We start from the raw sequence: 14,750 nt of genomic DNA on the forward strand, positions 1-14,750 counted from the left end.
TAACCAAAATAACTGCTCAAAGTTCTGCCTACGGGGACAATTTCCTTTCACAATGTTGTGTTAGTCTGCTCTTCAATCACTATAAAGGACTACTTGAGGCTGGGTCATTTATAGATTAAAGAAATTTAACCAGCTCACAATTCTGTAGGCTGCTCAGGAAGCATGGTGCTGGCATCTGCTCTGGTGAGGGCCTCAGGAAGCTCATAATCATGGTGGAAGATGATGGGAAGCCAGAAAATCATATGGTGAGAGTGGAAGCAAGAGAGAGAAGGGAGAGGTCCTAGACTCTTTTAAACAACCAGATTTAGTGTGAACTAACTGAGCAAGAACTCACTTATCACCAAGGGAATGGTGCTAAACTATTCATGAGGTATCCCCCCCAATAATCTAATTACCACCCATCTCCAACACTGGGATTCACATTTTGACATGAGATTTGGAGGGGACAAACTTTCAAAGCATATCAGCTGTCCTCCATGATCACCTTTTAGTGTGGTGCAAAAATTAATCTGTGGGCAGTAACCCAGGCTCGAATTCTTCTTTCTTGGTTAACTGGTTGTAAGAAACATTATGGGAAGCCAAAGACATGTGTTAAGGGACAGAAGACAATGCAACAGAAGAAAATGCATTTTGAGTCCCTAGCAGTTGAGATAGAAGGAGTCTGAGCCATCTGTTCATGTCACTTACTTGTACTTTCCAGAACTACCTGAGTTTGGTTTCTTATATGCCGTTTCCATTCAATAATAGAATGCTGCTCTGTACACTAAGTCTTATGACTAGGTAGATCAGACAACATCAATTCATGATGGAAAGGTCAGGTTACATGGTTACCTTATGTTCCATGGTTAAGTATTCAGTCTCTATGGAGGCCCAGTAGCAAATCAGAAGCACTTTCTCAAAAACAGAATAATAGATTTACTCCAGAATTCTAGAGGTCTTCACTGACTCCAGAATCCTAGAAGTCTTCACTGTCTACTGTACTGTTCTACTGGTGCTTGTCAGAGGCTCCACAAAGCAATTCTATTTGGCACTGACACTTCAACTATCACAGTCTCTGCTGGATCACAGGACCAAGTGGTAGAGCAGCTTGCCCTGAACTTGCTGCAGAGCTTTCTCTTGTTCTGGGCCCCACTTGAAACTGAAAGATTTTCATGTGATTGCGTAGACAGGTCAAAATAGCACACTTAAATGTGATATCTATCACCTCCCAAAGTCCCCAAAGACCTAACAAATGCAGTGCCTATATTAGTCAAGGTTCTCCAGAGAAATAGAACCAATAACATAGATATGGTAGAAATACAGATAGAGAGACAGATTTATTATAAGGAATTGGCTCACACTATTATAGAAGCTGAGAGGTCACAAGATTTTCCCTCTACAAGCTGGAGACCCAGGAGAGCTAGTGGTAGAGTTCCAGTTGAAGTCTGAACGCCTGAGAACCAGAAGAGTTGATGGTGTATGTTCTAGTTCAAGTCTGTCTGAAGGCAGGAGACCAATGTTCCAACTTAGACAGCCAGAGAGAACAAATTATTTTCTTGCCCAAGTTTTTGTTCTATTCAGGCCTTAAATGGATTGGATGCGGCCCACTCACGTTGGAAGGGCTATCTGCTTTACTTAATCTAGCAATTCAAAGGGGAATCTCATCCAGAAACACTGTCACAGACACACTCAGAATAATGTTTAACCAAATATCTGGGTACCCCAATCAAGTTGACATAAAACTATCATGGTGCCTCATATTTGTGTGTGTCTAATAGCTTCAAGGTGCAGCAATTTGTCACATACCAGAGACAGGATATCCCAACATGCTTCAGACTATTGAATCCCCAGAAATTTATCTGAGGTGACAGGCCCTTCTCACCACCTGAATTTCTGTGGGGTGTATCTACTACCCTCTGGTTTACATACATCTTACTAAGACATCTAAAGAACTTGCCACTTCTTATTCGTTAGATCCATCAGCATAATGTCATCAGTAGATTGAGCCAGTGTGATATTTCGTGGAATGTCAAGACAATCAAGATCACTTAGACTATATTACGGCAGAGAGCAGCAGAACTAATGTAGCCTATGGCAACACCGTAAAGGCACACTATTGGCTCTGTTGGGTAACAGCAAACCACTTCTGGTGGTCCTCACAAACTGATGTGGAGAAAAATGCATTAGCCAGGTCAATAGTTGCATACCAACTGTCAGAGGCTGTGTTGACTTGCCCCAATAAAGACGTTACATCTGAGACAGCAGCTGAAATTGGAATTCCCATGGGTTACATTTATGACAGTCTGTGTCATCTGGCTTCTGCACAGGCTAAACTGGTAAGTTAAATGGGAGATATTATAGCTATCACCACCTCTGCTTGTTTCAAGGCTTTGATGGTGGCATTTACTTCTGCAGCTCTCCTAGGAATGCAGCACTTCTTCTGGTTTACTATCCTGATAGGGAAGTTCCAGGTGCTTCCACTTAGCCTTTCCTACCATAGTGATCTTCACTGCATGGGTCAGAGAACCAATGTGGGAATGTGCCAGTTGCCATGTGTGTCTGTTCCATGTATGTCTGTTCTGTAGTGTATGCCTATTTCCATAGATTGTGCTGAGATCTGTCCTGACTTACAGATCTCTCTACATTTGGGAGCTGGGAAACAACTGCAGGGTGGGTCTGTGGACTAATCTGGCCCACTGTTAGTGAAACGTCAGACTCCATCTATCATCTTACCATCATAAGCCTCTACTTTGACTTGCTGACCATAGTGGCATTTTGAATCCCTAGGAATTAGCCCTAATTCAGAGCCAGTTTCCAGCTTTCCCTAAAAGGTCTGGGCATTTCTTGTTCTCCAATGCACAGTCACTTTAGTAAATGGCCCACAGGTCTCTTTAGGGAAGGCTTGGAGGTAAAGGTATGGTACAAACCTGGAGCAACAGTGAAGGGCTGTCTTTTCTCAAGGGAATCAAGTCTCCCCTTCAATCAAGGACCTCAAGGTCTGTGAACTGACTTAGGAAACTAAGTTTGGAAACAAGTTTGGAAACTAGGTAAGAGGCCAGGACTCTCCACTGTGGCCCCTCAAGTCAGGTTTTTGGCTAAAGATCTAGAGTTTTTCCTTTCCTATAGATCAGGCCACACTGTAGTAGGTGACCCATCTATTTTATTCCTAGGCACACCAAGATCAATGAGCCACCACTAATGGGTTCTGCAAGCCAAAGCATTCTGATTATTAGTACATTTCTGCCGCCTTTTTTGATAAATATACCCATCTTGTTTTTGATGGCTAAGTGCTGTTACATGTCCTCCTCTACTCCGGAATCTCATAATTCCAGTTGAAATCAAGGAGCCCATCTCAATAAGAATTTGCTACAGTCATACCTGGCCGACCACAGTGCACTTTTCCCAACTCAGGTACTCCTCACTCTCATGTATTTCCCAATGTCTTAGTGAAGGGAATGTCTTCTGGGCCCTCCTGTGGAACAGTTTGGGAGCAAGTATGCAGGTCACACATGATAAGACCAGTCCAACATTTTTATCTCCCTAAGCCTTTGGATTCCCTCCTTCACATAATGCCAGGGAAGCACTAGCATCTCAACCTCACCTAATGTAAGCCAGTGTTAAGCCCACATTTCAGTCACTCAACCAGGTAAGCTGTTAGAGCCGCCTCCAGTAAGACAATAAATTCAAACTCTTTAGTAAGTGCACCCTTGTCAATGAATTCAGTTTATCTGGTGTTATATGCTATCTTCCTTAGTCTAACACCCTTAGAAACAATTTTCACACATGTTCTCCAAGTTTCTACTGATATGTATCAGTGAAGCCTAGAAAGTCTTTCAGTGTTTGAGCTCTGTCCTCCTGGGTCATAGTGTGTACCTATTCCCATAGATCATGCTGAGATCTGACCTGATTTATAGATCTAGTGGCAACAGGGAATGGCTGTGGTGAGTATGAGAAGGATGAGTATCCCTTTTTGAGGCAACTGTCCCAGGTGAAGTTGCCACCTTTAAGCAGAAGAAGCTGTCTCCTTGGACAGCAGAGGGCAAACCATTTTGAGGGAGGCTCAAAATGATTTGTGGGTTCAATATTGTCAGTTTCATCTGGGTCCAATCAGATTTCTCTAATCCACCTTTCAAGATCCCATTCTTTCCTGATCAATACCCTAACTTTCAAGTGAGAAACATGGCAAGACTGTGAATTTACTGTCATTGTAATTCAGAAACGTGCATAACTAAATTTTGTGTTTGGTTTTCAGCAGTGTTGTGGCTATAAGAAATAGAGACTTTTGGGGGCTGTCATGGAAGCTCTCTGGTTATCAGAGATGACTTGAATTGAAAGTTAACAGGCCTGAGCTTCTCCTTTTCTCTCTGCAAGAGCTCAGTGTACCCAGAAGAATTCATCTTACACCACAGCCCTTACAGTTATCATTACTGTCATAATGGTCAAACACAGCAGCCACTTGGCTCACAATCAACCATGCGGATGCTGCTGAGTTACTAGCCTCCCATTTCCCAGTAGCAAGGAGCTCAGCACTGCATATGAGCACGAGGGCAGGACCCAACCCATCCTCAGACTCCATGTTCACAGGTCTCTTTCCTGAGATCAGTCTCAGAACCAATTCTGTATCAGTTTGGACCAAGCAAACTAACAGGCAAACCAGCAGTTGGCCGTGATTCAGGAGAGGAGTCACTGTACAGTAAGCAAGGGAAGTAGAGTATAAAGAATTATTAAACTGTGATTCAGCGAGTACTGTAAAGATGTAAAGAAAGCTCTAACCAGTATCTTAGGGCTGGATAAACAAACTGTGGTACAGGGGAAAAAAAAACGTGATATATATGATCTTGCATATGGTATGTACAGAAAGAACAGGGCCCCCTTTCCCCAAGAATGGGATTTAGACACTGTTGTTGAAGTGTGGTTGCAGCTTATTTACTTGATGGCACAGGATTTTGCTGGGCTGCATGGCCAGCACTGGTTGACTGTCCCAGGGCAGCACAAAATAGCCTTCTGAGCTTGCCTGCTCACTGACAGGACAGTACACAGCTTCTGGTGCACGGTGTTCATGTGGGGAGGCCCAAGGCAAAGTGGTCTCTAGGCTTGACCCAAGGCAGCAAGGTTGCCAAGGGACGACACACTCTGGGTGCATGGCTGGGTGCAGTGCCACTGGGTATCTGCAGTGCTAGAGGATGTGCAAAAACAAGAAAAGGCAGAACATAGCACACAGGAGTACCAAGAAGAGCCCCCTTTCTCTTGCAATGTTTCTCTAGCGCCCTCTGCTGACAATGTTTAACATTTTGCTCACTGTAAAAGGGAAATCAGGCCATTAACAGGGAAAAGGCACTCTTAGGGCAAATCCACAGCCATGAGGCAATAAATTGATAACCGGTACATGCCCCAAAGTAGAAACCATACAAATGTCCAACAGCAGGTGGTACATCTTTACAATGGTATATTACTCAAAATAAAAAGGAATGAACTACTATATGCGTAATAACACAGATGCATCTCAAAAACATTTTGCTGAGTATAAGAAGCCAGGACCCAAATAGTACATCCTGTGTCATTCTATTTATATGAAAAACTTTAACAAGCAAACCAGCATTTGACTGTTACTCAGATGAGGCATCACTGCAAAAGGGCACGAGAGACTTTCTGGAGTGATGGAAGTGTTCTATATTTGATTTTACAGTGGTGGTTACTTGAGTTATGTTCATTTTTCAAATCTTATAGAGCTCTACACTAAATGAGTGCATATTATTTATATAAGTTATGCTTTAATAAAGTTAATGTTTGAATGTTAATGGAAAACTATGGCCTTTCAATAAAAGCAGGATCATTGAGAATTCAAACCCTTCAACATTGCAGGTTTGGGTTACCACTGTGTTAAGTAGAATCTCAACCAGCTGAAGTACTAGCCAATAGCAAAGAGAATGTAGGAGAGGGTAGTGAAGGAAGAAAATCAAAACTATTGACCATAGCTTCAAGACTAGTTGCATAAATGAAAACTGTAAAATAAAGCATAATTTTATGGTGTGTGCAAAGCAAGCATTTTCCTTCCTTTTTTCTTATTATTTATTAAGTAGTTTTGGTAATAATCTTCCATACTTTTGGGGCCATAGAATGTTCAGGTGGGATTTTAAGTGAATCAGAAAAGGAATTAATACCCAGACATCGTTATGGTGACTAATATGACTCTGTGTTTCCCCTTTGGGGGATGAGAATGACAGCAACTCCCCCACCAAGTATGGCTGCATCATACTGGAAGAAGTATGATGTTCTGTTATTTTTGTTGTATACAATTTTGCATATAGGTAGTAAGATGTGTAGCAATGCTGAGCTGCTAAAGAAGTAGACTACATGAGCTATTTTTGTTGTAACCTAGCCCATATCCATTTTTTCCCTTTTCCTCTACTACTGGAACTGGGAGTCCAAAATCTATATTTCCTAGATTGACAGCTAGAATCATCAGGTTCTAACAATAAAAGGCATGAGCAGGAGATCAGAACTGAAGAAGACATATACTTCCTGCTCGTGGCTCAAATACCAGGTAGTTGCTTAGTGGCTGTGGGAAGGGCCCTCTGAACTCCTGTGGCCCATCCCAGCATCTGCAGCATAGGAGTGGGGAGCAGCTTCTGGATTCCTGGATATCACGCCTTCCTTTTGGCTCTTCCAGCACTTTCAACTCATTTGTAACCAATTCCCCACATAAATTCCTCTCTGTTTAAATATCTAATGTGGTCTCTGTAATAATAAAAAGCTACAGTATCAAAAATTGTGGTTTGGTAAAGAGGGCAGGTGGAAAACTATGTTCAACTTCCTTATCTCCCAGAATCCAACTAAAATAAAGGTGTAAATATTTACAAAACTTATCAACCCAAATAGCAAAAGGAACAAGAGGCAAAAATATCAACAGATGAGAGTTCAATCCATTTACTGCAAATTAAATGTGGATAGAAATCTGCCAGTGTTTGAAACGAGAGAGAGCCACAGTCCAGACACAATGGTTATAAGTAGGTGCTTGTCTTAGTCGGCTCAGGCTGGCATAATACAATACCATAGACTGGGTAGCTCCAACAACAGAAGTTAATTCCTCACAGTTCAGGAGGCTGGAAGTCTAAGATCAAGGTGCCAGCCCATTTGCTTTCTGGAGAGGACTCTCTTCCTGGTTTATAGACAGTTGCCTTCTTGCTGTGTCCTCACAAGGTAGACAGACAGTAATTTTTCCAGCATTTCCTTTTATAAGGACACTAATCATATTGGATCAGGGTCCCACCCTTATGATATCACTTACTTCCTTACTCCAAATACAGTCACATTTGGAGTTAGGGCTTCAGCATACGAATGTGGAGTTGGAGGAGACACTATTCAACTATTCAGTCCATAGCAGTGGATCACATAAAATATACCCCGTAATTCCGGCTTCTTGAAGTTCTTAGATTCCTTCTAATGTAGATTATGCCAGGGAGGTCTTCGCATCTCAATTTTATTGACTGTAGTTCACTGTTGGACCCAGGTTTTAGCTGGCCAGGCAAATAAATGTTAGAGCCACCCCCCATTGATGCAGCTAGGCATTTAATTCAGAATCTCAGGTACTGGCATAATACTGGTAGAATTTTCCCAATTTAACATTATATTCCATCCTAATTGAACTATCATATTTAGAATCCTTTCTCACATGTATCATTCTGTTGTTGCTGATATTAATTGGCCAAGCTGTTCTGTTCTTTTTATGGATAAGCTATGTCTATCTGGGTCAGACTGATCACTTATCCACACTGGGTTCTGACTCTAGTTATGAATCCAGAAGCAAAGAGGGTGGTGGGGCGGGTGTTGAGGATAAGAAGCATCACCCTCAGGTGGGGTTAGTACGAGGCCTTCAGGCAAAGGAAGGATAATCTTCTCTGGCCAGGTTAGGTCAAGTAAGTGTAAAGTACTTAGCAAAATGCCAGACAAATAGTAAACATTACATAAGTCTTTATACTCTGTTTACAGTTGTTACTATCAGCTGAGTCAGTACTGGTGAGCAAGGACTTGGAAATTTCCCAGTCTGTCCTCCCATCCAGCCTAGCATGGGCACAGATGAAGGAGGAGCTGTGAGGTCCTCAAGGCCGAGGAAGGAGCCCTGAGGAGTCGGATGCAGCAACGAAGTCCAAGCCTGCTATGCATCAGAATCACCTTAGGAGATTAAAGTAGATTCGGACTTCTACCTCAGCCCTCTATATCAGAATCAACAGGTGAGGTCACAATGTGGGCGTTTTTAGAAACTCCCCACCTGAGTCTGATAGAGTAGGTACCTAGACGAAGGAAGAAGACCCTTAGCCTGAGGCCTGGATGCAGGTCACTTGTCCTCACAGAGAGCATTTGGCATGGCTGTGGGACCAGGAGCCGGCATGACACGGCAGCGTGCTGAGATGCAAGAGGTAGAAGGTGGAGACACTGACTGTGTTTGCCAAATGATTCAGCAGACAGGCAGAAGGCGGTGGCACTCGGGCTTACAGGAAGGAAGGGTCAGAGAACAATGTTTTGGGGATGGTAGGGTCCTCATCATTTTTGTAGCATAAGGGGAAAAATCAAGAGGAAGAGATTAAAGACATGAGAGGGGTAAAAGGTTTGAAAGTGAGGTCCTAGAGGGGGAATGAGATTTGGAGCAAGTAGAGACATTTTGGGAGAGAAAGACTGGCACCTCTTTCTCTAGTAGTGAAGCAAAGAGAGGTGCAAGTAAACTGGAAAGGAAGCTGAGGAAAACCCAAGCATGACAGCTTACTTTGCTCAGTGAAGTGCAAAGATGGTGGCTTTCAGAGAGTGGAAAAGATGGTGGTAAGGAAGTTTATCTTTTAGCTTTATTATGTACTGCAAAGGACCCACTCTCCTCCCTTTACCTTAACCTCAGTTTTCGTTTATGTTAAATGAGTATAATAATCCCTGCCTCAAAAGGTTGCTGTAAGGATTTAACAATATCAAACCTATAATGAGCTCGCTTCTAACCACTTCAGAAGTGCTACTGCAACTGTCCACTCCATGAAGACTTTGTCAGGGTGATGGGAATGTATCTTCTAAGATCTTCTTCAAAAGTTGACAAAAAGGACTTCTGGTTCTGGACAAGATACAATAGACTCACTTCTTCCTATTCCTCCACCAAGTAAAACTAAAATCCCTGGAGATATATAACAAAACAATAATCTGAAAGGTGGAGAAAAGGGGAGACTGGCTAGGGACCTTGAGACCTGAGGAACAACACAGGGATGGGCTCCCTGGGTTTTTTTATTTTTTTATTTTTTTATTTTTGTTTTGTTTTTGCCTCCTATATCCCAGACTTGGAGCTGAACAGGCGGGCAGCCCACAAACACTAATGGGCATAGACAAAAAGAGGTCCCCTAAAAGCCTCTTCTCTCTAGCCAAAGGAACAGGAAAGGGGCAGCCTAGAAAGACAGAAAATATTTAGACTCTAACTTTTAAAGAAGAACCAAGTAGAAATTTTAGAACTAAAATACAAATTAAAACACCAATCAAACCCCACAGAAAACACTGCAGCTCCACCTCCACTGGCCAAGAGCTAGTGCAAAGCCTAGACTTCCAATTTTAGCAACGTGGCTGTAACAAGGTGACCCCTCTCACCCACTGGGATGGTGTCAGAGAAGGCGATGCAGGGAGCATGAACTTCCACACCTGTTCTGAAGTAACGAGGAACTGCCTCCCTGGGGTGTCAATAGAAGCCAAGGGGGAAGCTGGACTTCCATCCCCACTTGGCAGTACCAAGACAGCGTCCTCCTTCTCCCACTAGTGCAGTGCCAGAGAGGGCCTGCTGAAACAAAGGATTTCAAAAAGAAACATACTCAATATGTTTAGAACACACTAGAAAATCACTAAACAATGAATCAGGAAAATCTCAACTTGAATAAGAAAAGACCATCAACAGAAGCCAACACTGAGAGGACACAAATGTTGGAATTATCTGGTGAGGATTTTAAAGCAGCTATCATAAAAATGTTTCAGTGAGCAAACATGGATGCATGTAAAACAAAACAAAAATATAGAAAATCTCAGCAAAGTAATATAAGACGTAAAGAAGAATCAAGTGAACATTTTAGAACTAAAAGATACAAATGAAAAACTCAATGGATGAGCTCAATGGAAAATGGGAAGAACAGAGTAAAGAATCAGTGAAGTTGAAGTTAGGATAATAAAAATAACCCAATCTGAGAAATTACCCAATCTCTGGGAAATGGAGAAAAAACAGACTGGATAAAAATAACTGCAGCCTCAGAGTCCTATGTAACTATAACCCAAAAAATCTAATACTATGCCATTGGAGTCGCAGAAAGAGAAAAGACACAAGGTAAGGCTTAAAAAAGTATTCAACAAAATAATGGCCAAAAACTTCCCAAATTCAGCAAAAGACATAAAAATAGATTCAAGAAGCTAACTCTGAACAGTATAAACCTAATGGAAATATGCCAAGACATATCAGTCAAACTCCTGAAAACTAAAGACAAAGAAAAAAAATCTCAAAAATAATGAGAAACACCACTTTATCCACAGGAGAAAAAAAAAAAATGGCAGCAGATTGCCCCTCAGACACCGGGATGGTCAGAAGGGAGTAGCACAGCATTGTTTCAAGGAACTGCAAGGAACTGCACGGAACTGTAAACCCAGAATTCTACATCCAGTGAAAATATCCTTTAGAAATTAAGGGGAAATCAAGACATTATCATATGAAAGAAAACTAAGAGAATTTGTCAATAGTAAATTTACCCTTAAAGATGCTCTTGAGATAGAAAGGAAATGATAAAAAGAAGAATTTTGGAACATCAGGGAGGAAAAGTAAAAAATTGAAAGAGCAAAAGTATGGGTAAATGAAATAGACTTTCCTTTTTTTTTTTTTTTTTTTTTTTTTTTTTTTGAGACAGAGCTTGGAGTGCAGTGGCGCGATTTAACCTCACTGCAACCTCCACCACCCGGGTTCAAGTGATTCTCCTGCCTCAGCCTCCCAAGTAGCTGGGACTACAGGCGTGTGCCACCATGCCCGGCTAATTTTTGTATTTTTAGTAGAGACAGGGTTTCACCATGTTGGCCAGGCTGGTCTCGAACTCCTGACCTCAAGCAATACACCCGCCTTGGCTTCCCATTACAGGTGTGAGCCACTGCACCTGGCCTCCTTCTCTTGAGTTTTCTAAATAATGTTTGGCAGTCAAAGCAAATGAATGTTACCTTGAGTCTACTATGTAACATGGAGCATCAGTGTTAGGCATGCCCTGTAATTGAGGTTTCAAGCTAAATGGAATAGTTTATATGTGTAAAATGTTTAGAACAAGCTAGGCGCAGTGGCTCGTGCCTGTAATCCCAGAACTTTGGGAGGCCGAGGCAGGCAGATCACTTGAGACCAGGAGCGCCTGTAATCCCAGCTACTTGGGAGGCTGAGGCAGGAGAATCGCTTGAACCAGGGACACCCAGGTTGCAGTGAGTCGAGATCACACCACTGCACTCCAGCCTGGGCAACAGAACAAGACTCAGTCTCAAAAAAAAAAAAAAAATTAGAAACCTGACACATTAAGGAATAAATAATTAGTTATCTAAATGCAATAAATGTAAAAAGACAGAAGTCAAGAGAAGGACACCCACTAGCAAATAAGGCACTGAAACCTTCTGTCTTCTCCCCTAAATGTGGGCACAAAGCAAGGGTGGGCAGAAATCCATCTAGCTTTTCCATTTGAGTCCTATACTGAACTATCTGTTCTTAGTGTACCAGGGTTGAGGTGGTCATAGCAACTATTTTAGTGTGCTTGGGCTACCATAACAAAGTACTGTGCAGTAGGTGGCTTAAACAACAGAAATTTATTGTTTTCACAGCTCTGGAGTCTGGAAGTTGAAGATCAAGGCCCAGCTGCTTGGGTTCCTGGTAAGAGCTCTCTTCCTGGCTTGCAGTGGACACCTCACCGTGTGCTGACATGGTCTTTCCTTGGTGCATGGGAGAGGCAGTGAGCAATCTCTCTCTTCCTCTTCTTTTTTTTTTTTTTTTTTTTTGAGACAGAGTCTCACCCTGCCCCCAGGCTGGAGTGCAGTGGCACAATCTTGGCTCACTGTAACCTCTGCCTCCTGGGTTCAAGCAATTCTCCTGCCTCAGCCTCCTGAGTAGCTGGGATTACAGGCACCCGCCACCACACCCAGCTGATTTTTGTATTTTTAGTAGAGACGGGGTTTTGCCATTTTTGCCAGGCTGGTCTCGATCTCCTGACCTCAGGTGATCCAACCACCTTGGCCTCCCAAAGTTCTGGGATTACAGGCGTGAGCCACCACGCCCGGCCACCGGGATACGGGAGTGAGAAATCTCTCTCTTCCTCTTCTTATAAAGCCATCAATCCTGTCATATTAGGACTCCACCCTTATGACCTCATTTAATTACCTCCTAAAAGCCCCAACTCTAATACAGTCCCATAGGGGGTTAGGTCTTCAACATATGGATTGGGTAGGGAGAGGGCACAATTTAGTCCATAGGGCAAATCTTGGAAGCAGATGTGAGTTCTTCTTAGTCTTTATCCGCCCACAGGCTTTCATGTTGCCAACTCAATCAGACCACTAAAATCTGTTCTCAGAGAAAAGTCTCCCCCTTCATTTTCTGTCCTGAATATACACTTTTCCCCAGGCCCCAAGCCACAGAGCCTGGAACATCAAGAAACCATTCTGTTCTTACTGCTCTTATCCAACCTCTTTCATCTATTTCAAAATGTCCTCACAGCCCTAATTAGGTAATGAATTAATCAACAAAGTTGCTGGTTAATTGGCTTTCATTTTTGGAAGTACTTCCAGAAATGTCAGGAGAAATGACATTTTTCAGAGTTTAAAAATGCATTGCTCAGCCTGAAATGCTGTGCTACATGAAAAGGTTTCCTGCTAGGCTAGATCAGAGTGAACAGGGGGAGGTGGAAGGGGGCAGGATGATTTCTCTGTTTCTGTGGCGGCCTGCTGCACTCTGGAGTGTGCGTCCTCTACTTTCTCCTCTGACTCTGTTTCAGTGGGCTAGACAGAAAAGGGCACTGCATTCGAAGTCAGAAGACCAACGCCACAGTCTCGGACCATAACCCAGCTCTGTCACTAACCAGCCACCTGGCCTTGGATGTCAGTTCCCCGAGCCTTGCCTATAAAGTGGATGTTAACCTGCCCCATCTAGCCTTCAGAAAAGAATTAAATGATTATGTGTGTCATCTATAAAAGGGATATAAGTCTATTCAATCTAGCCTTTTGCAATAATTAAATAATTATATATGTAAAAGAACTTTGTAAACTGCAAAATACGATTACACAGTCCTTTTCAAAGTATGGGCACCTAACTCAGGCTAGGGTAGAGAAGCTGGGGGAAGGCTTCTTGGAAGAACTAATAACTGAGTTCAATCATGAAGGTGAGGAAAGGAAAGCAGGGACATTCTGGGCCAAGAGAGCAGCATGGCAACAGTGAGAGAGGACCTGGCACATCTGACAAAGTGCCTGAAGTTTGCATAGCTAGGTTTAAAAATTAAGGGAAATGGAGTGGGAGGAAGGATGCTAGAGAGAGAGGGTGAAGCATTTTGCACACCATCCTAAGGAGTGTGGACTTTTCACGAACTTGGGAAACAATGAAAGCATTTAAAGAGGGAGTGCCATGATCAGAATTGTATTTGGAAAGCTCACTTGGTGGAGAGCAATACAGAAGACGGATTGGAAGCAGTCTAGACTAGACAGAGCAGTCACTCAGGAAGCAGGTGCAGTAACCCTGTTGAGGATCTAGGGTGGGCAACTGTAACAGAAGTGGACGAGAAGAGTTAATTAATTAGTTAATTAATTCAAGTGGTTCTGAGGAGGTGGAATCCATAAGATAGATGGCTGGTAAGCATGGAGATAAAGGAAAAGATCAAAATTGACTCCCCAGTTTCTAGTTTGGGCTAACAGATAAATGGTGGTGGTTACATTCACTCGGCTAGAAGGAGCAGTTAGAAGGAAAAAGACTAAATCAAGTTTTAGAATGTAAAGTCTGTGGGATAAGAAGTAGAGGTGTCTAATGACTGTTAAATACAGGGTTCTGGAGCACAAGAGAGAGATCTGAAAAGGACAAATATAAGATAAATATAAGACAAAATTATGTTTTAGAATCACACCACTGACTTATAGCTCGTATGGAAGATACTCTACATCCAGCTGTTTTCAAACTCTGTACCCATTTTCCCCAGAATTTTTTAAAAAGGAAATCAAACTGGAACTCCAATATCTAAAATATGTTTTAAAAGTTCTTTAGATGGTTTAAATCTTCATCTTGCATGGACCATGGTTTTAAAGCCCTCAGATTCATAACGATCCGAGAATATTGCTGCCTAGATACACTTTTCCGGGATAGAAAAGCCTCAGTAACATGGCCAGTATCACATAACATTTAGTTAAGAATTGCCCTCCATATCCAATGTAAATTTCTTTTGTCTACTTAAGCCCATTGTTTTAGATTCTGGTCTTCACTGGAAACAGATTAATTTCTTGTTGTCAGCTTGCACAATAAGAGTTTACAACTTTAAACCTGTGATTTGACTATTACAAACATATGGATGAAAAATTTTAAATGCAGTTGTTAGATGTTTCCAAATTTTAACTGATAACATTGACATTATTTATGCTCATGCCCATAGAACACGGACTAAAACAATAGTTAAAATTGCCCAGAGGGCGCTGTGTGGTCTGAGCCTGGCCTACCTGTTCAACCTAATTGCACGGCCTTCTCCCTCTTGCTCACTCTTCTGCCACAGTGGGCTTCTTTT

The 14,750-nt window shown here is 42.3% G+C and overlaps 1 protein-coding gene and 1 long non-coding RNA gene across 2 annotated transcripts in view; one reads left to right on the forward strand and one right to left on the reverse strand.

Moving 5' to 3' along the window:
• NINJ1 (ninjurin 1) overlaps nt 1–13,874 on the reverse strand; it is an 868,176-nt gene extending 854,302 nt beyond the window's left edge. Inside the window, exon 1 of the mRNA XM_050761592.1 lies at nt 13,871–13,874. The gene's annotated coding sequence lies outside the window, so the exon portion shown is untranslated. The remainder of the gene's footprint in view (nt 1–13,870) is intronic.
• On the forward strand, nt 7,973–13,164 carry LOC126937829 (uncharacterized). Its single transcript, XR_007719864.1, has 3 exons — nt 7,973–8,210; nt 11,824–11,872; nt 12,987–13,164. It is a non-coding gene; the product is annotated as an uncharacterized LOC126937829 (long non-coding RNA).
• Nucleotides 13,875–14,750: the final 876 nt, after the last annotated feature.

The sequence above is a fragment of the Macaca thibetana genome, chromosome 15 (genome assembly GCF_024542745.1).
Source record: "Macaca thibetana thibetana isolate TM-01 chromosome 15, ASM2454274v1, whole genome shotgun sequence".
NCBI lineage: Eukaryota > Metazoa > Chordata > Mammalia > Primates > Cercopithecidae > Macaca > Macaca thibetana.